General features: G+C 36.3%; 1 long non-coding RNA gene across 4 annotated transcripts in view; it reads left to right on the top strand.

The window, feature by feature from the left end:
* The window catches only part of LOC117879523, a 168,306-nt gene that overhangs the window by 76,254 nt on the left and 65,485 nt on the right, over positions 1 to 26,567 (top strand). Inside the window, exon 4 of one of the 4 annotated variants that reach the window (XR_004646295.1) lies at positions 9,565 to 9,605. The exons of the other annotated variants lie outside the window; for them this stretch is intronic. This is a non-coding gene — a long non-coding RNA (uncharacterized LOC117879523). Of the gene's footprint in view, positions 1 to 9,564; positions 9,606 to 26,567 lie in introns of those variants that run through there. 4 annotated transcript variants of the gene reach the window in all.

Raw genomic sequence — 26,567 nt, 5'->3', positions numbered from 1 at the left:
ACCAGTTCTGCCCCCTCTCCCGAGTGCATTGCACTCTTGCTCCTCTGCCCTCCTCCCCACACCTCCTGTGAAACAGCTGATCCGTGGCAGACGGTAGGAGCTGGGAGAGCGGAGGAGGCGCTGATCGGCAGTGATAGGAGAGGGAGAGGTGTTGATGGGGGGCTGCTAAGCACCCGCCATTTTTTTTACCGTGGGTGCTCCAGCGCAGGAGAACCCACGGTGTCGGTGCCTAAGGTACTTCCCTCCTCACATCTGCACCTGCACACTAGGGTTATTTACAATCTGTCTCTTACTGTATTCTTAATGTGTTACACCTGTTAACATTAATGGGAATAACTGTGTAAACCCCTGTTCATGGTAATGAAGCTATTTGTGATTGAAATTAAAACTAAATTTGCCAGTTGAATTCATTTCCTTGGGATTCGTTTTATTTGGTTATTGAATGATGTGCCCCTCTCAGATTCATAGCCACCTCTGCTAGTCAAATGTCTATCCAGTTATCTCTCATTAAGATAATTCTTCTTTTTTTATGTCCCACCCTTCCCGTTGAGACCACACTACTGGCCTCTGGCTCCCATCTCTTCCTCACTCCTTTCAAAACCTTGTTATGAGGCCCAACTGTATTGTTAGTCCTAGAGAATCAAGCTCAATGAAACTGTCTTGTCACCACCCAGAGGTAACCTTTTGGTACACAGCCTATCCCTAGGTTGAAAAAGGACAATTACTATGAGGTTGTTGACAGTTACTATGAGGATGACCTAGCAAATCAACAGTTACTTTCCCCTTTTCCTTGATCCTTTTTTCTGGAACTGAAGGCAGGCAAATAATAATTCTCCCTGTAGAAATTATAAGTGGTCCAAACAAAGTGGTCCAATTCCATCCAGACTATATAAAGCAAAAGATGTATTTCTTTTAAGGTACATCACATAAATATGTACAGAAAATATAAGTGATTATTTATTTAAACACGGAGAATGATGGTAAGGAAAGCTTAATACATACTAGTGAAATTCTTAAAAACATCTTAGTTACAATGAAGGGGTCTAAAATTTTACCAAGTTTCTGTCTGTGTCAGGCTCCTTTCAGATCTCCATAGTGTTGCAAACCACGCTCTTTACTTTAGAATGAATTATCTCCCAAGACTGACCTTTCTGAGTTTTATCCCCCTCTGCTAAAATGAACAACTCTGCTGAACATCTATTGAACTTAGATGTTCAGATATTACACTGAGGTATTTGGGATGGATGGATTTTAACCGCTCTACCCACTGGATTCCCAAAAGCTGCTGTTGAAGGTATCTGAATACAATAATTTTCTGTGATTACCTGACAGCAATGGGAGGTCTTCAAGACAACATCTAGAAAGGATGGTCAAGATTAGGTTTTGGTCTCCTTGACTCAAATGTTCTATTTTCTTAATGTTTTCTTATGTCCCTCAGAACAGTCACTTTTAAACTAACATTCAGAGTAATTTGTGGGTTACTGAGTTTGTCAGGCATTAACTATAGAAGAAATTGGCCTGAATCACATAGTTCATATGTAGACCCAAATTTTCTTGAAGTTCAGACTTGAAGTTTTCAGTCATGTTTGTATGACATAGGGATGCTATAGCCGTGAATTTAATATCCAAATCTGAACATCCTTTGGGAAGAGTCTGGAACTAGGATTTTGGTTTGGGCCCATCTTTGAAATATAGAGCAGGGTAAAAACCATTCCAATAATACAAACACAGAATCAAAATCATGAGAATGAAATAGGAAAGTTTTAGCAAAAAGATATACCACTAGGCAGGTACTGAGTGATGGGCAAACCTCATGGGTTTTGGAGGTTTCAAAGGCAGATAAGGCATATAACTATGCAAAAGTTTGTTTGCTGATTTCAATAGTAGAGTTAATAAAAAATAATAATAAAATGATAACAATCACCAATACTAAAGTATTTAAAATCTTCAATTCCAGTCAGTTTATAGGCTTATTTTTAAAAATGATGTGTGCAATTATGCAGTGTTGATCACTGGATATTAGAGAGACAAGGTAGGTAAGGTAATATCTTTTATTGGACCAACTTCATTGGTGAGAGAGACAAGCTTTTGAGCTTACACAGAGCTCTTCTTCAGGTCAAGAGCAGAAGAAGAGCTCTGAGTGGATCGAAAGCTTGTCGCTCTCACCAACAGAAGTTGGTCCAAGAAAAGATGTTACCTCACCTACCTTATCTATCTAATGTGTGCAATTATACACACAAAAATGTATGCAAAATTGCATGCCTGATCTGTACTTGCCATTACCATAATTAAAAGTGAAAATCAGTTATTTGGCACGTAAATGTGTAATTTAATTGACCATTTGTATACATAGAAACTTTATTGTGTATATAATCATGGTATTGGCATATGCAGTTTATGAGCCAGATTATGCCTGACTGCTCCAAGGTGTGCAAAGGGAGAGCACAAGAAGGCTTCTCTCCACTTTTGTGTCCTATCACATCAGCCTGACACAGTTATTGTCCTTGCAACCCCCCGAGTGCACGGACTATACCTTAGAACCTCTGAAGACTCCTGAAGGTATAAGATCCCTGAAAGCATGTGGGAGGCAGAAGGGGCATAGTCTTGCCCTGATCTCTGCACTGGACAGCAGAGCTGGCTGGCCACACAATAGGGAATATATTGTTAAACTTTGTGAAGCTTCATCTTTTAATATTTAAAATAATTTGCATGATTGAAAATAATTCGCATACAACTACACATTTCAGTTTACTCTTTGTTGAGGATTTAGTGCTGGTGAAAGTATTGGTTTCAAAGCTGCAGTGTATGAAGTCCTCTGTTTAACAAGATTTCCATAACCGCTGCACTATCAGCATGCCTTAACTCTGTGGGAATGTCTATGGAGATAAAATGGATATTTAATTCTCCATGGCCCATGCAGTTCTTGACCTATCTTCTGAATCTGCCAATTAGTGCAAAGTATGGTGGTGAATTTGTGACATAGGATCTGGAATTGAGAGACCCACGAAACTCATATCATATAAGGCTACCAAGCATTCATAGGTTGAGAACAACTTGTAATCCCTACTAAGCTAGGCTGAATTCAGACTGGTGGCCTACAGATCTCTAAAGTTATACCTTCAAAAATAGGTGTTGCTTTCTTGAAATAAGAGCATTAAACTGAGTTGTGACCTCTTTGGTGCTTATATAAGCAGGGTCTTCCTTTCTCCGAATACACAGACAAACCTACCACGTGCACTGTTTTCAGGCTTCTTCAAGCATACTCTACAATTGTGTCCCTCCCATCTACAATTAAATATTCTTGCTCTTAAAGAGAGAGCTCCTATTACCCAAAATGCAGACAAACAATAAAACAAATGTGAATACAAATCCAAAATCACTTCTATATGGAGTGTTTTGCAATCTAAAAACATTTCAAAAATTTTTCAAGGGCCCTAACACTAATTTAGGAGGAGCTCCCATCTCACTCGCTTTACATCTAGCTAGCTAGCTAGCTATTATATAGCAGAAAGAGGACCCCCTCCTAAGTTAGTGGCAGGACCCTGAAATAATTGCACAAGACTCCCATTAGCCTCAATGGGAGTTCTACGTGTAGAAGAGAGGGCAGAATATAGCCCCTATTGTTTGTTCAGGTCAGTCAAAATATCCATTGACTTTAGTGAGAGGTTTGCCTGAGTGAGGGCTGCAAAATTGGCTGCAGCTACTGTTCTAAATGTTAGCTTAGACTTCATGCTAAAATATTTTTATTATAAATCTTTTGTTTGTGATAGTTTATATTTTAGTTTTGTTTATGTATCTTGTTCAAGGCACTTTATAAAAATAAATACTAATGATTTAGGAAGTAATTTATTGGTGCATGCCATATATGAATCCACCTGGTGTCCACAGTAACACAGCACAATCTTTATTACTGACAACTCTACCCTCTCCAATATGAACTTCTGAAGAATGAGAACGAGTTGGTAGTTTAAAGTCCAACTTTGCAGCCGGGCCTATATTTGGTCTCTACTTGTGCATATACATAGAGATGCCAGCATTTTGCAGATGCACGTACCAGCCGCTGCAGTTAAAAAAAATCTAGCACCTGCTTGCACATAAACAGCATAATTTGCACCCACAAAACTAATTGGTTTCAATGCATTTTGTGAGGAATACTAATAGTTGTGCATATTTTAGAAATATTGAAATAGACATTCAGGTAATTGCACTAATAAAGTGTGGAAGCATATGTGTCTGCATGGACTTTTGCACATGCATAAATAGAGGTTGGATGTTGACAATTTAAACTTAAATGTCACCAGATAAAATAGGATGAAATAACCTGCAGCCTCAGAGCTGCACAAGCCAAAGGTATTGGCTTCACTATAGGCCAATCAATTCAATAATAAGGTTGACCTGACCTGAAAGCCAAAAACAAATAAACAAACCCAGCTCCTTGTTTTCAAATTGCAAAGTTGCTTAGGAGAGGATCATGCTCACACAGAGGACACTCAGTTCTCGGGACTATCCACCCAGTCCGTGCAGTAGAGCTTGGTGAATACTGCACGTCATTTTCTGAGAATGTTTGTTCACATTTTTAAACTACTGACTTTAATTGTGTTTGCCCCTCTTTTATGTTTGCTTGCTGTGAATGTTCTAATGGACAAGTTTACTGGCAGGAATGGTCATTAGAACAGCAAATTTTAAGCAAATATTACAGAATATTCATGGAGAGTATTTGCACCAAGAGCCTGATTTGAAGGGTTATGTTAAGCCAATCTGAGAAAAGAAACATACCCTATTACCTATGTGCCCAATCAAATCAGGTTAAACTTTGAATAAGATCACTAATAAAGCTACAGACAGAGAATTATGTGAAGAAATTATTCAGCAAATAATTATGAATAAATATATTTTTAAAAAGTCACAATCAGTTTGCAGACAATTGAACCAAAAGTAAACAGAAAGAGGTGAAATAAATCAAATTATTAATTATAAAATATTTACCCAGCTCTACCTCCCCACACTGGGCACTGCAGGCTTCATGACTTACTCCAGCCGACTCACCTATAAAACCCTGAAATGGAGGATGACACAGCTTTCGATGCTTCCTTGAATCACTATTACTATTGTTTATTGATTATATGTATTGCAATAGGAGGATCTCATTGTGCTGGACACTATAAGCAGACCTAACATTTCCTGTACATGAGAGACACCCAAGAAAATAGTTTGCTATAACTGAGATACCCACACCTAAATATGCTGGGACCGAGGCAGAGTGTATGGGTAGATTAATCTTTGGGTTTCTGGCCCATTTCTACGTCTCCCTGTCTTATCTTCAAAACAAACACTATCAGCTAGGAAAAGCCTGAAGACTCATGGCCACAGATTCTTTAAAACACTTCCTCAACTGACTGATCTTTCATCCGGGGAATAACTCATTGTGGAAACCCACCCACCCAGTATAATTCCCAAGAGCTTTGTTTACCCTAAAGTTACAGACTGGTCCTGGGTGCAGGATGTCTGTGAAAGGCCCCAGGCAGCATTCAGTAAGCACTACAAAAGTTATACTTCCATCATGGAATAGGAACTGACTCAAAGTCTTGGAGCCTGAGTCCCTACTCTGTTTCACCAGCTTGATACTGGTGTAACTCCATAGAAAACTCATCAAACTGAGTTGAGTCCCAGCTCACTGAGGTGTACAAGGCCTGCAGAGTGAGTTTTAGGCTCAATTAGGTACTCTAGAATGGCTCTTTGCAAATTACCAAGACAGGTCATAATGATGAATAATTGCAATGTTATAACCTTTAAAATTAAATATATGGGTCAGATCCCAAATGGTGTAAATTGGCATAGTGGTATTGAAATCACAGCGTTACTAATTTTCAACAACTGCGATTCTGGCCCATGTATATTTAACTGTAAGGTGCCCAACAGGATATTTAGCACTTATCATAATTAAATCATTACAGGCCAGGCTCTGCCCTCAGTTACACTCTTATAATATACTTACATGTACACTGATCCATTGATTTGCTTCAGAGTAAAAAACCATTTAACTGAGAGCAGAATCTGACCTTGAAACTCAGTCCTGACAATCTGATCCTACATTCCTTATCATGCAAAGCATCTTGTTACATCTGTCGTTGGGTTTACCCATGCCTGTGTCTTGCGAAGTGTGGACATAAGTGCTGGAACTAGGGATGCTGAGGGTGCTGCCACACGCCCCGGCTTGAAGGGCTTGAAGTGTTTTCCATTATATACAGGGCTTACCGTTTGGTTCAATGGCTCTCAAAACCCCCACTATGCAAATTGTTCCAGCACCCCTGGAAGCACACAGCTATGTGGTTAGCACAAGGAGGCATTCTGGGTGCACAGAGGCAGAACATGCCCACTTCATGAGGTGCTGGGCAGTCCCACTAGCTGGTACATGAGAAGGTGGAGCCATGCCTCTTTTCCCCCTCCTCACTCTCTTTGGAGTGTGGTATGCTCCTAGCAGGAAGCAGCAGTCTTTTGACTCTCCTGAATGAAGGGACTTCAGATCTGCTTGTTTTTTATGTGGGCTACACAAGGTGTGGTAGAGACTCCTTGTGCCAGGTTTTTCAAACTCTTTAAGTCCCACACAGAGCCTGGGACTTTGATTGTAAGCTCCTTGGGGCAGAGATATTGGGTCAGATCTCAGTTGGCATAAACTGATTTAGGTTCATCATTGACTTCAATTTGATTTATGACTAGTCAAGAATCTGGGCCATCATCTTTTATTTATCTTTCTATCACCCAGGCACACTTATGGCAAAGTAGGATTATTATTATTTTATTATTATTTATTATACATGCCTTTAGGATTGAATCTCTAAATATTATTAATAACTGGTATATATTATTGGCATAGAGAATAAGATTCCAGTCCTACAATTGATTGCACATCATGGGGCTGGTGCACTTGCACAAAGCTCATTGAAGTAAAAGAGGCTAACTGCAGGGGCAGCATTCTGCTTGTGTGCTATCAGTTGCAGAACTGAAGCCTAAATGTGCATATTCTTACATTGTGAACTCTTTGGGGCGGGGACTGTAACTTCCTGTTTATGTGAACAGTGCCCAGCACATCATGGGTGCTGCTAGGATACAAGGATTGAATAACAACATCATACACCTCACATATGCTTTTGCATAATCAAATGTTGTGAAATATGGTAAAATTCACCAGTGCAAGAAACATTTGAGATAATTGAAGATTAGAATTAATAACCACAATAGCAAAGACAATAAATTGTTGCATTAGACAATATAAAATGAATGTAACTCTCTTGGAGCCAAATACTCATGGTAGCACCCAGTCCAAACTGGTGAATAGGCAGTTGCATGGGAGTAATCATAGAGAGGGAGGGATTTTGCCATTCTATGGCTTAGAGGGCTGTGTATCCGCTTTGTGAGGCAAATCAGATCAATGAAATGTAATCAATTCCTCTGCCAGGGACCCTCTGAAGCCATGGAGGTGGGGGCAGGATTGGCCCCTTTATGAACAACATGAAAGAGATTCTACTTTCAGAAACAGCTTGCTTTTTTGTGTTTGTGTTTTACCATAGCAGAATAGCATTAGTGCCACTAAAAAGTCTTCCTGTTCAAAAAGGAGTTTAATTAGACTAAAGTTGATTAATCTAATGCCTCCACTGATTGTATCAAATCAAAGAAAAGGGGCTGATCCTGCAATATGAGGAGCACTTCTTTAAATAATTCCACTGAAGGGGAGGGTGCCAGGCACCTTTCAGGATCAAGGGACCTGACTTGACATTCCCTGTGCAGTCTAATCATCCTCTGAACACAAAGGGGAAAAAAATTATGGTAAAAAGTTGTGTATGTTTCTACACTAGGAGCCCAATCATGCTCACATTGAAGTCAATTGGAGTTTTGTCATTGTCTTTAATGGAAGCTGGATCAGACCCCATTATCACTTTCAGTTGGATACTTTGTTAATAGAGAATACAAGGACCTGATCTGGGAAATCTTACTCATACAAATAATCATTCCTCTTGTAAGTAGACCCGCTGAAATCTATGAGTAAGTTTTGAAGAATCAGCCCCAAAATTTCCATAAAATTAAAAAGTACTGGGTACGCTACAACATGGAACAACCTGAAATTTACAGTACACTTATAGAGTCAAATCCCTTTATTTTAAGATAATGGGAAAGAGACAACCCTTAAACTTAAAGGTTAGCTGTCCACAGTGAATTGTATATATAGAATATGAAATACATTTTATAAGGCCACTTTATCTAAATCCATACAGATAGATGAACAGTAGACACACCCACTTGTCATAAATGCAATATTACTGCTTACCTATCACTAATTATGTTTAAACTAACTGGAATAGGAAGATTTTTGGAGGGGCTTTAAACAATAGCATTCACTTTTAGAAATAATTGTAAATCTATTATTATTTTACAAGCAGAAAGAATGCCTCTAGTTTAACTAATGAATCATGTTGATAAATGAAATGCTAATATCAGTAGGTGAACAAATCTCCCTCTGCTTGTAGGTTTTGCTTTGTCACTGTACTGTATTCCATATCAGTAGAACAAAGGCTATATTCGTAATGAGTCCATGCAAATTAAGTAAAATCAGCAAAAGTATAGTGGGGGAGGGGAAGATGTAAAATATGGCAGTCAATGTAATGACCAAGGAGTAGAGAATTTAAATGTTTAATGCCTGCACATTCAGGCTAATTTTTCTGTCATCTCTTTGAATGGGTAGACTGAGGTTCTGGAAAGGCCAGAATGAAAACGTCTTCCTTTTGGGCCAAAAGTATTATTAATAATATTTAATGGATGGCTTATTGAAGAATGTCCATATATACCTTCACTGCCACAAATATTTATTTATTTTTAAATAAAAGAAGCCTGGTTATAATTAGCAGCTGGGAAAAAAGCCCTGCTACTTGTGTTTTCAAAGAGCTTTCCTTTTTTTTTTTTTTTTGCCCTGCTGCACTGCTTGCATGCCAGCTTCCCATCTCTCAGCCATGATGGAAGCTTAGAGTACAATAGAAACACAGAACAATATGAATTACAAATACAAGTATATCTTACTGCATGACCTTTTTATGGACTCTTAAATGAACATCTTCTAAAAATATTCTCCGCTGTAAATTACTTTACTACTGATGACAGTGCCTTGCAAAGATACTTTACAGAACAAACAAACAAACAAAACCACTAGACAGTCATGTTAAATTGAATGGTTTAGCTCCTGTTTGTGAATTAACTTTTTTTTTTAAAAAAAGGATGTGAATTTCATTTAATAATATATACTGAATGGCATGTGTTTTAATTGCCCATCCTCGTAGGTTGAGTATTTTATATATAATGAATTTGTGAATAGATACAATTTAGAATCAAAAGGAATACAAAAATAATGTATGTACTGGTACATGCTAAGTATACCTTCTACTATTTTTATATTACTGTAATCTGGTTAAACTAATATCTATCCCTAGAAAGCAGTTAATTAACTTTTAAGTGTGAATCTCTGGAAAAAGAACAATATATGTGGAATCTATATTAATATCAGTTTTTTGATTTTAGGGCCTCATTCCACAAACAAATGTGGGAGAAACTTTACTTGAGATCAACTGGGACTAGTCACGTGAGTAAAGTTACTGATATGTAAGCATTTGCAGGATCAGGCCCGTATTCTATAAATATTTAGAAAATAGATCATTGATAAAATGTATCACTCCCTTATGATAAAACAAGGGAGTTCCTTCAAAAATATCCATGTGGTACTTGTAAAGTGTACTATTGAAAGGCTTTCTTACATTTAAATTTAGCTGAATATGAATGGTTTCTTTTGAACTGTTTAAAACCTTTCTTTAGTTGATACCACATGAAAAACTAAAATGAATAACCCTTTCTTCAGCTTGTTAACTCTTTTGTGAAATATCTTAATGTTGTCAGTGTGAGAGTACTGAGCTTAATCAGCAAAATTGACAGGGATTTATGAACTTTTTCTTTCCAAATGCATTTACATATACACAAGCATATATATGTACATAAATTCACTTTATTACAGCCATTTTACACAAACTGAACCTTAGGTAGTTGAAGACTAAAAAGCCAATCAAAATATTCTTCATTTATCCGTAAGTCCACACACCTCTTAAAATTGTTTCTTTTAAAAAACGTCTAAATTATGGAAATGCAGACTACATTACAGAATATTTGCCAGTTATATCTTGATTCTTATTTGAAATTCCCACAAGAATATAGGCATGACAGTAATATAAACCATAGAAACAGTCAAAAAGTAGAACACAGGGACTTGTAAATAAATCCATGAATATCAAGAAGCAGAGATGCTAAGATTATGCATTTTACCAGTACAGTTTCTATGCTTGTAAACCATAAGGCCAGACATTTGTAAGATGCAGTATTGCCAGCTCTGCAGAGAGAGAGAGAGAGAGAGAGAGAGAGGGGTGGGGACAGGCAGACACAATAAAGCATAATAACATTCCTGCATGTCTAATAGCTTAAATATGCTATGCCTCACTATATCCACACATTACGAGTAATATCAAAGGATCAGTTAATATTTCATCAATAGTTCATCTCTGAACCAAATACTTTTTATAAAAAAAGATTTGTAGCTTGAATGGGTGGGGGGAATGAAATTTTTAGAGTAACCATATTTTTAAGACAATGTTTGTGTATCACACATTTAACACAGTATATGCCAATCATAGCACACTAGCATTATATTATTTATATTTTAGCATTGTTAGCCTGTCTTTTTTACTAGGTAAATGAATATTGATAGTTCTAACTTCCCTTTTAATAATACAAATGTAATGCATAGTTTTAATGTAAAAGAAAACCCTTAACTGCCATATTTTTTATATTTTTTGGATTTATGGGGGATGTTTTGTAGAAATATAGGAAGTTTTTGTTTGTTTGATGAATACTGTGGCTTTAACAAAGAATGACTGAATTGTCTTAACAAAGAAGATGAAGGCTGTATGTATTGGTTACAATAGAATAACCACCTTCCAGATCTCTTAAATCCACAATATATGTAGTGTGTGTCCTGAGTGGCTTTTGTTTTCAATGTCTTTTGTAAGCTTTTAGGGTTTTTTCTGCATCAAATGTCAAGTTAATTTACAGGGCGCTATTACTGATATGTTTCCTTGGTTTGTGGTTTTCTGTGAAAGGCAGGCAGCTGAGACCAAGTCTTAGGATGGAGGGGGAGGGGCAGAAGGAGAACCCATAACACATACAGTGTGCCAGTGTCTGTAAATTGGCTGCCTATATGACAGCGGGCCAAGGGAAACCTCTAGCATTCATTTGCATGCTGAAGAATATCCAGGATTAAACTGAACTGATTTTCATACAGGATTTAGACCTGACATTTATTATTCGGTTCACAGACCTCTTGAAGGAAAGTTTGTTTTCTACTCATAGATGAAAAATCTTCTAAGATAAATAAAGGCTGGCTTAGCAGTAACAGTAAATAAATATCTTTCCTATATTTCATATGAATTTATCTTATATGATTACCAGACATATGTTCTCCACAAAATTATTGTATTTTGCTCCTTAGCAAGTCCAAAGAATAATATCTATCACATGCGCTATGTGGCATTGATAAAATGTGTCCATTTAATTCTGGAAGTTTATTTTCGATAAATAAAAAAGAGACAGTTGGTTTTAAAACCAAATTAAAACAATTTTTGGAACAAAAGCTATAACTAAATATATGGACAGGTTTAATTTTACACCTGCCCCATGTCTTTCTGTAGATTAATTTTTCTTCATACTGTACACATCAATTAGCAATTTTATACACAATATGTAAAATGTGAATGATTACTACATAAGAGCCATATGTACTGATGTTATACCATATCACTAGTTCATTTTCATCACTTAATAGGTGCATAAAATATTTCAGTAATGTTTAGCGTTCTAGTCTTAATCATTGGTAGTGATAAAAACTCATAGCCCTATATTTGAATAAACTGTTAAATAAACCAAGCCTTTAGTTTTAATGAACAAATCTAAAATGATTTGACATGTCACTAGTCTGAAGAAATATATTAAAATATTTGGACACAATTGCTCAGGATGCTATGCTCCAAATATCATTCCCAGTAACTTTGAAACAGGGTACTCAGCACCTTGTGTGAGATGCTCGGCATCCTGGTGGACCAGTGACTTTGTAAGTATAGCCAGTGGAAACATTTGTCAATTTTGAGTGTTTACTGAATAATATTTAAAACATAGGCCAGTCTGAGAACTGAAAATAAAGGCTTAAAATAGGCCCAATTTAAATGGATGATTCCACAAGTCTTGATATGCAGTAACGTTCCAATATACATTGAAAACATACAGGGGCAGATCCTCAACTGGTGTAAATTGTAATAGCTCCTTTGATTTCAGTGGAGTTCTGACAATTTACAGCAGCTGATAATCTTCCCTAGAATATGTGTGTTTTTGAGCTGTTCCTGGAAGGCACTGAGCACCTCAATGTAAAACCAACATGGGTTGAAAACACTCAGCACCTCCCAGGTTTGAACCCCTTCCTAACATAGAACTGAACAGTGTAAATGTCAGCCAGTCCAGGCACAATTGTTTTATTTTAATTATATGTTCAAAGTAAACTGGGAAACCTGGGACATATTTACACATTTTGATATTTATAATTTGTGAAAACAAATTGTTAGGACAGATGCACCAATGTTTTAATTTGATGGATAGTATGACAGACTGTGAATTATTTTACTATGTAAAAATATAGCTTTAGTGAGATTTATTATTTTGTATGGATATAACACTTCGAGACATGTACATTACTCTATATATTCCTTTCTTAAGTAATAGCACAGGTTTAGGGTCATTCAGTAATATGTGACATTCAATTTATATAGTGATATCTATATCTAGATATCACATATAAAACAAATGTATATAAAATATTACACTTGATAATGCCTACTTTATATACCATTGAGGTTTTTCTCATATTCAAATATTTCATTACCTTCTGTCCAATTTCTACTTTTAAAATTGTAATTTAATACAGTGATGACAGAATCCAAGAAGAACTTTCAGGGAGCCACATGTCCACCACATTAACTTATATGGGTTCATGTGAGAGCAAGATTTAGTTTATATACCTTTTGGAAATGCTGTATCTTAAATCCAAAGGACATAAAGAGTAAGACAAAAGGATGGAAAATCTTTCTGTTTAAGTGTAACTGCAGTGGCGTATTATGCTTATTATGTAATGAACTGCACACTTTCATTTAATGAAAAATTAATAAGCTTTATTCAAAACATGCAACATTACAGATTAGAGCTATTGTTTAATCCTTTCTATTGGCTTTCAAAATGCTAGTTTTTTCAATTTAAAGATATAGCATTGAATCATCTTTTTCTGGACTAAAGACCTTATACAGTATTGATTTGCATGTTTTTAAGTGTGAACATTTTATTAAGGTGTGTGCTTGTCTAAAGATCATGTACTTTTTGCAAAATAATTAATTTTAAAGCAATATACAATGATACAGTATTAGCAGTGTAATAGACAAGTATACATTTCTATGATTCTAACATTTCTATGATTCTGTGTTTTATAAAAAACCAGGCTCCTCAATGCTACTGTAGCATATTAATGTGTAGTATTATCTATTAGTACTTTGAGGCCTGATTCAGCCACCAATGCATTGCACTGTACCTTACCCTGTGAATAATTTCACTGATATTAAATGAAGTCAATGAAGCTGTGATGATTTATACCAGCTGAGGATCTGGCCCTATAAGTTATTCACAACAAATCTATAGAAGAGCAAAGATTAATCATAATTGGTAATCAATGTAAGCATGAAACTGTTAGACTAGGTCCTAATTAATCTCTGAATTAAAAATCATATACAAAACTCTAGGAGGTTCAATAGATATAGAACAAAATTCCAGTATGCCACAGTTGCCAGTAGATAATTGAATGTTATTGTTCCAAAAAGCTATTCTTAAAATACAATGGTAGGTGATGCTTGCTAAATCATTCTGTCAGGTGGGCACTCAGAATATTAGAGCAATTAGACAGATCAGATTCATTTTAGAAAACCAAACATATGTTGAAAATTTTACTACTGTAGCTTTGTAGCCTTAGGTAACATAATGTAAAATACCTACAAAAGTAGAGCTTTAATTTTTTAAAGTAAGTAAATCATCCTTCCTCCTTGTGTATGACAGGTTGTGAAATATATATAAAAGACCCTATAAAAAAATGGAGCTTTAAAAAGTAGTATGCTTTGTATTTGATTTTTTTTTTAAATTTATTATTCAAATTCCTACTAGTTCTCACTGCTCCCAAGAGAGATCAAGGAAATATTAAAAATACTATAGAAATAAAAAGGATAAGATATTTGTCACTCTCATTTAAATTGATGTATGCTGCTGTCCTATAAACGTCACATCGGATAACCCTGAAAAATTACCATGAATCTCCATAATTACGCATATTCATGAAGGTGTTTTGCATAGCACTAGCAGCTGACTGAATGTGGAGAGATGGAGAGGGGTGAAGAAAAACTGAATGATTTGACAGATTAAAATTATTACCAGCATCCTAGAAACAGACACAGCAACAGTTCCATTTGGTTTTTTGGTTTATAAAAATAAAACAAAACCCATAGTAGTACTCATAGAATAATTACATAAATAGAAAATTTCTACTACATATTTTGTCATAAAATGTTAACAAGGATAAACTGCTGAGACATGCCAGTGCTAATTTGAAGGTTCTTTTTTTTACTATTGACAGTTGTAGACAGAACCAGCAATGAGAAAAGCAGAGGAGTATTTTTCAAAACCGCTTTGTTTGTTGCATTTCCAATACAAGACCAATGCAGAGACTTCTTATTTTTTTCACATGATGCAGATGAACCGAGTGCGAATTATGTAGGTACATTGTTGTTTCTGTGAAAAAGATGAGGCCCGAGCAATATTCAGTAAATTGTTAAAAGGCTATGAGAGATAGAAAGGTTGGCCTGTGTCTAGCTCAATAGCTTTTTGGGCTGAAGCGAAGAGCAGAGTTAATCAGGGGCTCTAGAAGTAATTATCGACAGAGTTTGGGTAGTACAAATGCTTGGGTAAACAGCGATTGTTCTTTCCACAAGATTCCGAATAGAAACAACAATACTGGTATTGTCCTCCACTTCTCATTAAGGGGATTCAGAGATGGAGCTGAACACTCCGAGGCGGATGGGAAACTGACAGGCAAACTGTGCTCTGAACGAATCTCTCATGATCCCACTACAACAGGCTCTGGCTTTTGGCATCAGCAGTGCCAGCTGCATTGGGAGAAGCCAAGCCTGTCATACTATCTTCTCATCAAATTTTCAGTATACAGAGGCAAAAGCATAGTTAGAGCTTAATGAAGAAACAAATACAAAAGAGAAGATTAGGCCTTGTTAACACTTGCATTCATTTGTTCTTATAAAAACTGCAATAGATGGGTTGCTTTACAGAACTCATTCTTTTTTTTTTAAATGAAGGAAAGTTATGTTGATGAGGCGTTGTTTTTGTAAATACTTTTTTTTAGATCATGCCATTGCCACATAATTATAAACTAGCAAATAGCTTTGTCAAAAATTCCATCTGAAACAGTTTTGTCAATAACTGTCAGAGTCCATAAACATATACTTTAAAAATGTTGATATTAATAATATTGTACCTCATTCCATCTGAAGTGTTTAGTTACATACTTTACTAATAACACTGTATGCTTCTGGAAAGTAAACTCATGGTGCTTTGTGTTGTTTTTCAAGACAATCAATTCTTCAAGGCTAAATGTTTATATTTTGATGGCTCCAGATTACTATAGGGCCAGATTATGAGCCTCTTACTCACACTGAACAGAACCTTACTTCATGAGTAGTCCCACTGATTTCAATAGTACTACTTGTGGGATAAAATACTATTCACTGTGAGCCAGGGGCTCATAGTCTGGCCCCCTGATTCTATTTTACCTCAGTGAGCTAAATTTATGATGCCCTTCATCAGGGTCCAATCCTGCAATCCTTTTGCATGTGGAACTCCCACTGAAGCCCATGGGTATCCAGTGATAGGAAGATTTGAAAAATCAGGGCCTCAGTCTTTAATCATAGAAAACTTCATTGCCTGCAACTGGAATTTAGCCAGGATAGGCGTAACAGACAGAAACCTTCACTCAATAGTCCTCAAGATCAGACTTTCAGAAGGGACTTCAGGATTTGGTTTTCTATTAATTGCATTTGAGAAAAAGGAAATATATATATATATACTGGTAGTTTTACACTATATGTAGGTTTACATTAAAGTAACCAGAAAGTTAGATGAGCATAATGCTACAATTTTTTATTGTTATAAGCAATCATTCAATGAGTACAAAGGTGAATTGACTGTAGATGCAATGTAAAATGTATATTGGTTAATGCTACATTTAACTGTCTGTCAAACACAGATATTGGTAGGGTATATTTTAAATGCTAATACTGTAAAGAAATCAAGAAAATTTTAATTGAATAATCTGTTTACCATGTAGCACAGTGTACATGTAAAAAAGATCCATAATAGATCTATAGCTTTAAAACCTTAGATGAATGTTCAATGAAGACAATGTTTCTAGAAGACAGTGATGCAGAAGAATGTGCACATTACCTTGTTCTGAGAAACATTTGATTCTTACAAATTTTTGCACAATTTATGTGCATGTTCCATAAGCAAAATACTTTCTTTTCTTCTATTTGCATAATGACAGGCTGTGTTTCAGAAAAAATTTGTGTAAGGGACACTTAAGAATTGTTTCCAGTAAGCAACTTCTTTCTGCTATGAAAACTATTAAATAAAATAAACTGATATTTAAATATATCTATATTTATCAATCATATACATAGTTTGAGGATGTAAACATATAAAAAAATAAGACTCTAAAAGCCTAAAGTGTTTTTTAGGCAAAAGCAGGCTTTGTATGTGTTTATTTTCATATACTGACTCACTGCTATGTCCGTGACAAGAAGAGTAAGAAGTACTTATTGTAGATGAAGCAAGTGATTTGCAAAAAATAAGGCCCCATGTCACAAGGACTCTAGCCCCTAAGTTTTCAATGAATGTATGCTTATGTTTACAGTACCAATTTTGGGATAGTATTATTTGACATAATTATTCTTATTATAACTTCTATAAGAAAATTTTGTCTTTCTGTTAAGAAAATGAGCTACATCTACTGAACCACAAAAAGTACCATCATTTGAAAAAGGTTTTTATGATTGAAGGCCTATTGAAGTGAATCATCTTTATCTCCAAAATACTTTCATAGACCCAGAAAGACCTTGTGCAACGAAAGCATGCTTTTAGTAATTATTAAATGACATTATTTGGTATTGCAGTTACCAGTCACTAGCCCACTGTTGTGATCACGGGACTTATATTTGTGAAGCTGCTGGTTTGATGATGAAGATGTATATGACTTTTTAAAAAATATTTATTTGTTCAGTTTTCAATTAAGGGCAACAGAGTTTCGCATGATGTTTCCAAATGTCAGTATCACTGTACAATAGCATTAAAATCAGTATTTGTGCAGTTAGCAAGTAAAATGAGGCCACAGTTTTTTCTTTACACCAAGAAAAATATGTATCTAACATTGTTACTAATTACTTAAATAAAGATATCAGCTGAATTATAGCTGATGTAATCATTTATGTATCAAAATTATACAAAATGTGGCTGCATTAGTAAATACTTACCTCTTAAAGTCTTTGTGGTTTAAACACACCATTATAAAATAGATAAATACACTACCTTAAAAGTGCTGTTTCATCCAACACATAGTATAGTAGATTCACGTTCTGAGGACATAACATGCTAAAAGCACATAGAAATAATGCTTACCGTACTGTTACAGTACAGTACTGTTATCACATATGTACATCATACGTTTAGATATATGATTAATGAAGCTCTATTTAGAGAGAGGATATTAAGGCACCGTTGTCATTTTTTTAAACAGGGTGTTGCTGGTAAGTGAGTGGTACTGCCACCCTCAAATTCCAGGGAGCAGATTACACCACTCATTTTATAATGTTTACATTTTAAGTAATTTTTGCAGAAAATTAAATTAAATAGGCAAAGCTATCTTTCTGAAAAACTGAAAAGCCTTTTAAGTAGGTTGTAAAAATGTCTTCAAAATAAATGAGATGACAGTGAGCCACATCCTGATCTCATTGAAGTCAGTGGGAATTTTACCACTTGCTTCAGTAGGAGTAGGATCTGGCCCAATTTGTGTTAAAAATTCAGAAAATATGTTTAAAAAATAGAAGAGATATATTTCTGCATGTACCTTCAAAGAACTTGTATCTATAATAAGCTACTGTACAGTGTTTTTCATATACCAGTACACTACTGCCATAAAAATTTGATGATTTGCTACAAAAAGTCAGGCATGATATATAACAATGATCCCATATTTACAGAAACTGAAAAAAATGGCAAAAATTAACAATAATTTATAAGGTTCATCTGTGTTTGCCTGCTTCTCTTTTCAAGTAAGTAGCTAAGCAATAACATGGCATAAAATGGTATTGCAGCCAACCATTTATAGGGTCTTGATTAAGCCATTCTTACTCACTTGTGTAACACTTACATAAATAGTCTTCAGGGGAACTGCTTGTGTGAGTAAATGCCTCTCAGTGTAAGGGTTGCTGAATTGTACACCAAGGGCATAATCCAAATCCTAAAGAAATCAATGAGAGTCTTTCCATTGGCTTCAGTGGAAGTTGGGTCAGGTGCTAAAGTCTCGATTCTGCAAGGTGTTGAGCAATTGGGCCCCCATCCAGCAGAACACTTAAGAACATGCTTACATTTTTAGGCATGTGCAATGTCCTGTATATGCTAAGTTAAAATTAAGCATTTGCATGATTAAGCTGAAAGTGAACAGAACTTTGAGCCCTATTATCTTGTACAATGTATTAAACATTTTTAACTTGTAGTCAGAAGGAGTTTCTTGAGATGTCAGATGTGTTGTGTAATAAGTTTTTCCATTATAAATAATTATAATTTTATGATAAAAATAAAATTTCTTTAGGATAGGAACAAGGAAACTAAGGCATGGGATTCTGAGTTTGTACTCTGGGTTTTGTTCCCAGCTCTGCAACAGATTTCTGTGTGAAATTTGGTATGTCTCAAATGCTACTTTAAACAGATGCAATTCCACAAAAAATGAATGGGAATAATATCTTACCCGCTTCACAAGGGCGTTAAAGCCCTTAATCTGTTAATATCTATGTGCCACTTTGAGAGTCTCTATATAAGTGCTAAGTATTATGATGATGATGATTTAGATCTTGTGCACCTTATTCACACAAGTAATCTCATTGACTCCAGCGTGACTATGTGAGTGAGCTGAGCTGAATTTGGCCCAGTATGGGAATGAGCATGTGAGTTGCTTAGCACCTTCTGTGAAATGCTGAGCTCCCTGAACTCCCAAAGTTCAGTACCTTGCAGGATCTGGCCCTAGGAGTGTGTCTGCTTGTGTCCATGCATGGACTGTATGTACACATATACTTTAGCAGTTTTCTGTTGATGAAATTCACTCAGTTGTGGAGGCCCTCAACATAATTTAAGCTGCATCGATCTGCTGGATGGAGTGACATGCCATGCAGATGTGGGTGGAGTGGCCATAGGGTGACCAGATGTCCTGATTTTATAGGGACAGTCCTGATATATTTTGTTTTTTTTCTTATATAGATGCCTATTACCCCCACTCTGTCCCGATTTTTCACACTTGCTATCTGGTCACCCTAAGTGGCCATGTTCTAGAACATAATGGAGGAGTGGCTCTATGCCAGCTCTGATCAGGCCAATACTGAGTTGGTTGTAGGAGAAGGAAGTGATTGCAGGTCCCGCCCATTGTGTGGAACAGTGACAGTAGATGGCAAATCTACAGCCTGTGGCTTGTTAATGCATTAGGTATTATGAATTGCTTCCACTCAACCCTTACAGAGTTCCCAACACACAGGCATCATGGGACTGGCAAGTTCAAGAAATCTGGACAATATCTTTTGAAGAGCACAGAAATTAATGTGCAGGGGTGGGAAGATTCCTAACATGCCTGGACGAAATTCAGATTTTCTACGTTCAGGAAATATTTTGGAAATACCTGCTATTTAGTGTATTCCAAAGGCAAAACAATCACTCTTTATGAACTAAGACTAAAAGTCAGCTCTGTCAGGGTTAGTTTAGAAATTTACAGAGAGGGGTATAAACACCAGAGGCAACAATATCTTTACCACTCCATTCTCCCCTTCAAATTGAACATTGGTATAGAAATCTAAATATTAACACATTCAGTCTTTAGACTGTAAGCTCTTCTGGCAGGAACTTTTTTATTGTTTTGTTTCTTTTTTGGCATAGTTTGCAGTAACTATTGTACAGTCCATTTGTACTTTTTATAGTGCTATATCTATCTATATGTTACACAGTCAGTCATGTTAATTTTATTGTAATATTTTGACACTCAGCTTTCTATTAAATCATTTTTTGTAAATGTAATTTACTATGTCTCCTTTGATTTCGTTTGTCCTTTTTCTTCTCCTTATCTCTACTGTTTCTGTGCATCTTGAACATCTTTTCCTCTTCTGTTTTCAATGTTCTTTCTTTTCTTGTCTCCTGTGAACTCCCTTTTGTTTCCTGTTCTGTTTTCCTTTCCTTGCACTGTCCTCTTCTTGCTTTCTAGTGTTTTCAATCTCTTTCCCTGTCTCTCTCACACCTATTCCCTCTTACTTCAATCATCTTATTTTCCTTCCTAAACACTCTAAATCTGTTGCTCCTCATCCTACTTCTAATTTCTAAAATATTCCCTCATACTTTCCCTCCTCTGTCCCATCAAATCTATTCATTCCCCACTCATCCATCTAGCTATCCCAATCACTCACCCACAGTCACTCATAATCACCCTTTCGGATACCTCTCTTGATACAATTACTCTCTATACTGTCACACATTTCCATGATCTTCCATAGTCAATATAGCCTATTTGCTCCTATCCATTCATTCATCTGCTCACCAGCATTCATTGACCCACTGTCATTCACCCACCCTCACTTACCTTCAGGCATACTCAGCACTGGGGACTCAGAGGTCTGATTAGTAACTGCTCTGGTGGCTGGATAGGTCACAGAGGCCCAAGTTGCTGCTCTCTTGGTTGGGGGTGGAGAACGCTCTCATGTCTTGCCCCAATACCAAGTGTCAGGACCTCCTACCACCTGTGCAGAGTGAGGAACCCAAGTGGGCCACTCTGTGTTCCACCCTGGTCCCACGGCCCACCGGGGATATTAGTTGGCAGCTCCTTCATGGAGCCGTGAGCATGGGTGTGTACCTGGTGTGATTCATCTCCCTCCCCAACACCTGTCCCTTCTGTGGCACAAGGAAGAACCAGGTGCACATCAACCTCACCCCTTTTCTAGGACTTTCACAACCTTCTTCTTAGGTTCTGGCTGCACTATCCCCCACACCTCCTGATTTATGCAAACCCTATCTGTGGTCTTACGAAGTCGCAAGTCCTCATCAAACTCCTCCTGGAGCTGGCCAAGGTGGCCATCTATTCTACCAGGAGGAGCATGCTGGGGAGATGCTCTGTGGGGCCTAATTCCACTCCTCCCTTTGATCACATATCTGGGCAGAGCTGATAATTTGAGAGTTGCTTGGAATAGAGACTTGGATACACAAGTATCTCTGATCCAGTGGAATACAATTTTAACAAATGTTTAAAAAGCAACTGTAGACCTGGGACTTTTTCACCAAAAGACACTTTTTCAAATATATTTGTGCCCATATGGAAATGGTAATGGACCTCCATAAATGCTGATCACTATTAAAATTGTAACTACATTGGTGCTACATTAGCTCATATGTTTTGGAAGTGCCCCTGTATCAAGAATTTCTGGTATGAGGTGGGTCAAAGGATCACTTAGATGTTGGATGCTAAATTGGAGCCATCCCCCTTAAATTTAATTCTTGGATGTATTCCTAATACCTGGAGATTACCCCGAAACAAGGCTGCATGGTTCCAACAGGCAGAATTGGTTGCTAAAAAATTAATCCTACAAAAATGGAAAAGTTGATCCCCAGGAAATATTGATGCCTGACTCAGTGATATGGCTGACCTTGCAGCTAACAAATGACTGGCATTCTGCAGAAAGGGAATGCCCAGAAACTTCAAAGCAATTTGGACTGACTTTTTAGAGGGCTCTGATTAACATAGACCCTGAAGATAGATATGTTGCTTTCCCTTCTCTCCCTTTATCCTAACTTTCTTTAATTACTTTGTGTATTATGATGAATCTGGTATTTTGGTTTATATGTTATATTTGGAAAAATTAATTAAAAAATTATAAATACATAAAAAAGTGAGAGTAATTAACCATTGGAACAACTTACCAAAGTTTGTGGTGGATTCTCCATCACTGACCATTTTTAAATCCAAGATTGGATGTTTTTCTATAAAACAGTGGTTTTTAACCTGTGGTCTGCAGACCCCTGGGGGGGCCGCAGACTGTCTAAGATTTCCAAAGGGGTCAGCACCTCCATTTGAAAATTTTTAAGGGTCTGCAAATGAAAAAGGTTGAAAAGCACTGTTCTAAAAGATATGCTGTAGGTAATTATTTTGGGGACGATCTAGGTACTGTGTTATAAAGGAGGTGAGACTAGATGTCCACAATGGTTCCTTCTGGCTAAATTCTGCCCTGATAGGCACTCTGCACCAGAGAGTCAAATTTTGTGGAGGTCCTGTGCAAGGTTTTCTATGCCGTAGAAGTCACACTGAACTCTTGAATAGTCCATAAAGCAAGGCCTCTGAGCTCCATACATGCAAAGAGATACTCTTCAAACTGCTTTTCATGTAAACATGTATGGAGCGGTTATTCTGTCCATGGTTATGTGGAACTAGTGGCCAGGATGCCTAGCACATGGGGGAGTGGTGGGAAAGCAGCTCATAATCTGAAATAGCAGCCCTGAGGGACTGGTATATTCCATCCTCACCATTCAATTCCCAATACAAAACCTACTTATTTGGGCTTTTTGCTAAGGGAAGGGTGAATTTCATCCTCAGCTACACGTGTGTAATCGTATACTTTAGGGAAGAATTTGGTCCACTAAGTTTTCATAATAACAGTGAAATATTTTGCATCTTTATATGGTTTTTCTAGGCAAAGGTGTCATACAAGTGCATGAAAAATGCTTCTTTACTATTTTATGAAGGCTGGTGTATTTTCAGACATGACCACATACATTTATATTAAATCAAATCTACTGACTGTATGTAGGCTAACAAAAATGAATACTCTAGCTGTAGGTGCTGTGGTGACCTGTTAACCTGAATTTCATTTCTAAATCTTTCTGTATTTAAAATTTAATTTAGTTAGCCATGTGTATTTTGGCAATTAATTCTTATTTTATTTATTCATGTATCTATGTATTTTTGTAAGCTTCTACCCAGTATAAAAATAAGTGACACATTTTAATGGAGATTATCACTGTTGTGTGTAAGTTCCTCGAGTGAAAATGTATTACTCAGAAAATTCTCTTATGTAAGGAGACTACTAATGTATGTAAGTCTTTGCAGGTTTGGGCCTTAAGAATGCAATGAGACTACTTGCATGGGTAGAGTTACTGATGTAAGTACCTGTTTGCAGGACTAGGCACAGATACAGTACAGCAATTTGCAGACATGTTGCTTCAGGATTAATACAGGTATTTTCAAAAAAGCCATTTTGCTCACTGGTATTCATTAAATTTATGTCATAACTATATATGTTTCAAATGCCACTATAAATATTTAAAAAAAACATTATACTTTTGGGGTAAATATAATTCACATGAACTTTGGGGATTCATAATGAAAGGAGGTGGGGACAAAATTGCAAACACTTAAGCATGTGCAAGCATGATTGACTTCAGTGGGACTACTCATGTGAGTAAACTTACTCCTGTTCCTAAGTATTTGCATATTGCATCTTAATAATGTCATCTCTCCAATACAAAAAAAAATCCTAGCCCCCTCAAAAAAAGATCAAAATTATGAAAAGCTGATAAGTGATGTCATCAGTCACAGAGATCCTGCTAAAATGCCAATTTATGTGAATTTACAAATTGTTAATAAGCAGACATATGAGTATGTTATAAAAACAAACACTTGTACACTCATGCTAATTAAGTGCTCTTCTTTTAGGGCTAGATAGTGCTTATACAACCAGCTCTGTGTAAGTGGTTGTGTGTTGCTGATTTCTCACCCCCCCCCCCCAAAGACCCGAGGGAAGTTACTATGTCCTCCCTTGCTTCCATCCTGTGTGTAGTAATCTCCATCTGATCTCTACCAATAGCAGATTATCCCCTGCCAAAGCTCAGCTGTGAGTTTGGGGCATAGAGATAAGACTGCCCATTCTCCAGACCTCTCTGCCCATTCCACGTCCAACATGCAAATATTAAATATATTGGACCAGATAGTCCATTCACAAACAAACAAACAACCTTGGAGGGGAAAACTGAGTGGAAATGCCATAAGGTTCTTCTCATAATTTCATATGAATTATCCATTCCAAGAGAAGGAGTCTGTGGCCTAGTGGAATAGGGATGGGATGAGACTTTTAAACTCAGCCAATCCCAAAGAGAACTGTGAAGGCAGAGGGCAAATGCATGAATACAGAAAGTCTCAGATTGACTGTAAGACTCTCTACATGAATGGCAGTATGACTTCTTTAGGAACCATACTGTCATTGGCAATACCTCAATTGGATGGCACTACTCCACTTGGAAAAAAATGCAGAAGCAATGGACGGTGTTAATGCGGATAGAAGGAGATTTCCGAGCAAAATTCTGCTGAAACCACCAGGGGAAGCATGCCTTTGACAGTAATCTGCTCATTAGCTTTGAACCATTCCTGCTTCCATTTTGTGGAACCTGTTGAGATAGATTTGCTGCAGAGAGGTTCCTCGTGTACTGCTCTCTCCTTTATATGCCTCCCCTGCCCCTGGTTTTGCTTCTCCCTACTTAAAGGGAGGGGAGCATCAGGTTGATTTCTGTTACTTTATGCCCTTAGAGACTTTTGATCATTGTTACATCTTATAATTTGGTCTTATTGTGACTAAGATGTTTTGTCCTCTTGATCTCTCTGAAATTTACAGTTGTGTTTGCCAAAGCAAAACTTCTAGCTAATGTGTGTTATAGATAGTGCTGGTTGAAAAACAGAAAACTTCTTTCCCAAAGACTTTTCATTCCTATTTTTATTCAAAATTTCATTTTAATTTCTATTTTCTAACTAGCTCTAGCTATAAGTAAGTATTCATAATAAAAAATAACAAAGTCCCTTAAAAATTCCTCTAATGTACTTGGGGTCCAGCCTTGCAGTTTTTATGTGGAGAAGATGCTCATTAAAGTTTTCAAGTTAAAAGGAGTTTTGCTGAAATAGGATGGCAGGATCAAATCCTTGAGCTAAGGATAGCTACTTATAACAACATTTAATCACATAATGCTTATAATTGAAGCAGATCATATTACTGTACATGAATAAACACATTTTATTTTATGAACACGAACAGCAAGAGAGAACTACATCTGCAATATTTTGGCTAATATTTCTCAATATTAAAAATAGTTATATACAAATTGTATATTTTGGATTGTATCAATCTCTTCCAACCCTTGTATATCACTTAGATTATAAACTGTTTTGGGAAGAGATGTTAACTGTGTATTTATAAAGCTTGATGGGACCCCACTGCTGAATAAGTGGCTGGGTGCTGTTATAATATAAATATTAAGTAATAAAAAAATAAAAGTGAAAACATACTTTCATGTTTCATTTCAACGTATAGCAGAGCTTTATTTTACTGGCAACTCAATTGTTAAGGAAATACCAGTTTTAAATTAAAACAAAATTGTGTGGCCTTTAAACATTTGTATGGCGACTTGCCATTATTGACCATAATTTCAGAACTTTGGTGATATATGAACCTTTCAACGTATATTCCAAACTGTTTAAGTTACAGTATCTAATAGAAAACTGCATACGGTTTGAAATTGATTCACACCATTCTATGCATATAAGTGTATGGATAAAAGACCTTCAGTTAGCAGAAGGCTCATGTGTTGTTGTTCTTTAACACTTTTAAATTCTGGCACTTGAAGTACAAAGTCTATGTAATCTGTTACATAGTATTATTCACTTACCATAAATTCTATTTTTCTTAATGCACCACCATGTAATATTAGCAGTTAACATTATGCAAAATTGCTTTGTCACAGTCATGTGAGGTCAGAAATAACTGAAACACACACTGTTTCCTGGTATAAACCCAAGGTTTCAGTTCTTATATATTGATTCGATAAGCATGTAATATTATGAGAGCTGATCAAATATTTTTCACTGGAACATTTTTTCAACAAAATTTTTCAGTAAAAGATTCATTTTGGTTGAAACTAATTTTTCAAAAAATAATAAAATTCAAAACAGAACTTTTTTTGTAAAAAAAACTTTTTCCATAGCATTGGGATTTGGT

The sequence above is a fragment of the Trachemys scripta genome, chromosome 6 (genome assembly GCF_013100865.1).
Source record: "Trachemys scripta elegans isolate TJP31775 chromosome 6, CAS_Tse_1.0, whole genome shotgun sequence".
Classification (NCBI taxonomy): Eukaryota; Metazoa; Chordata; order Testudines; family Emydidae; genus Trachemys; species Trachemys scripta.
Note: the sequence above shows the minus strand (reverse complement) of the source record. Positions and strands in the feature narration are given on the sequence as shown.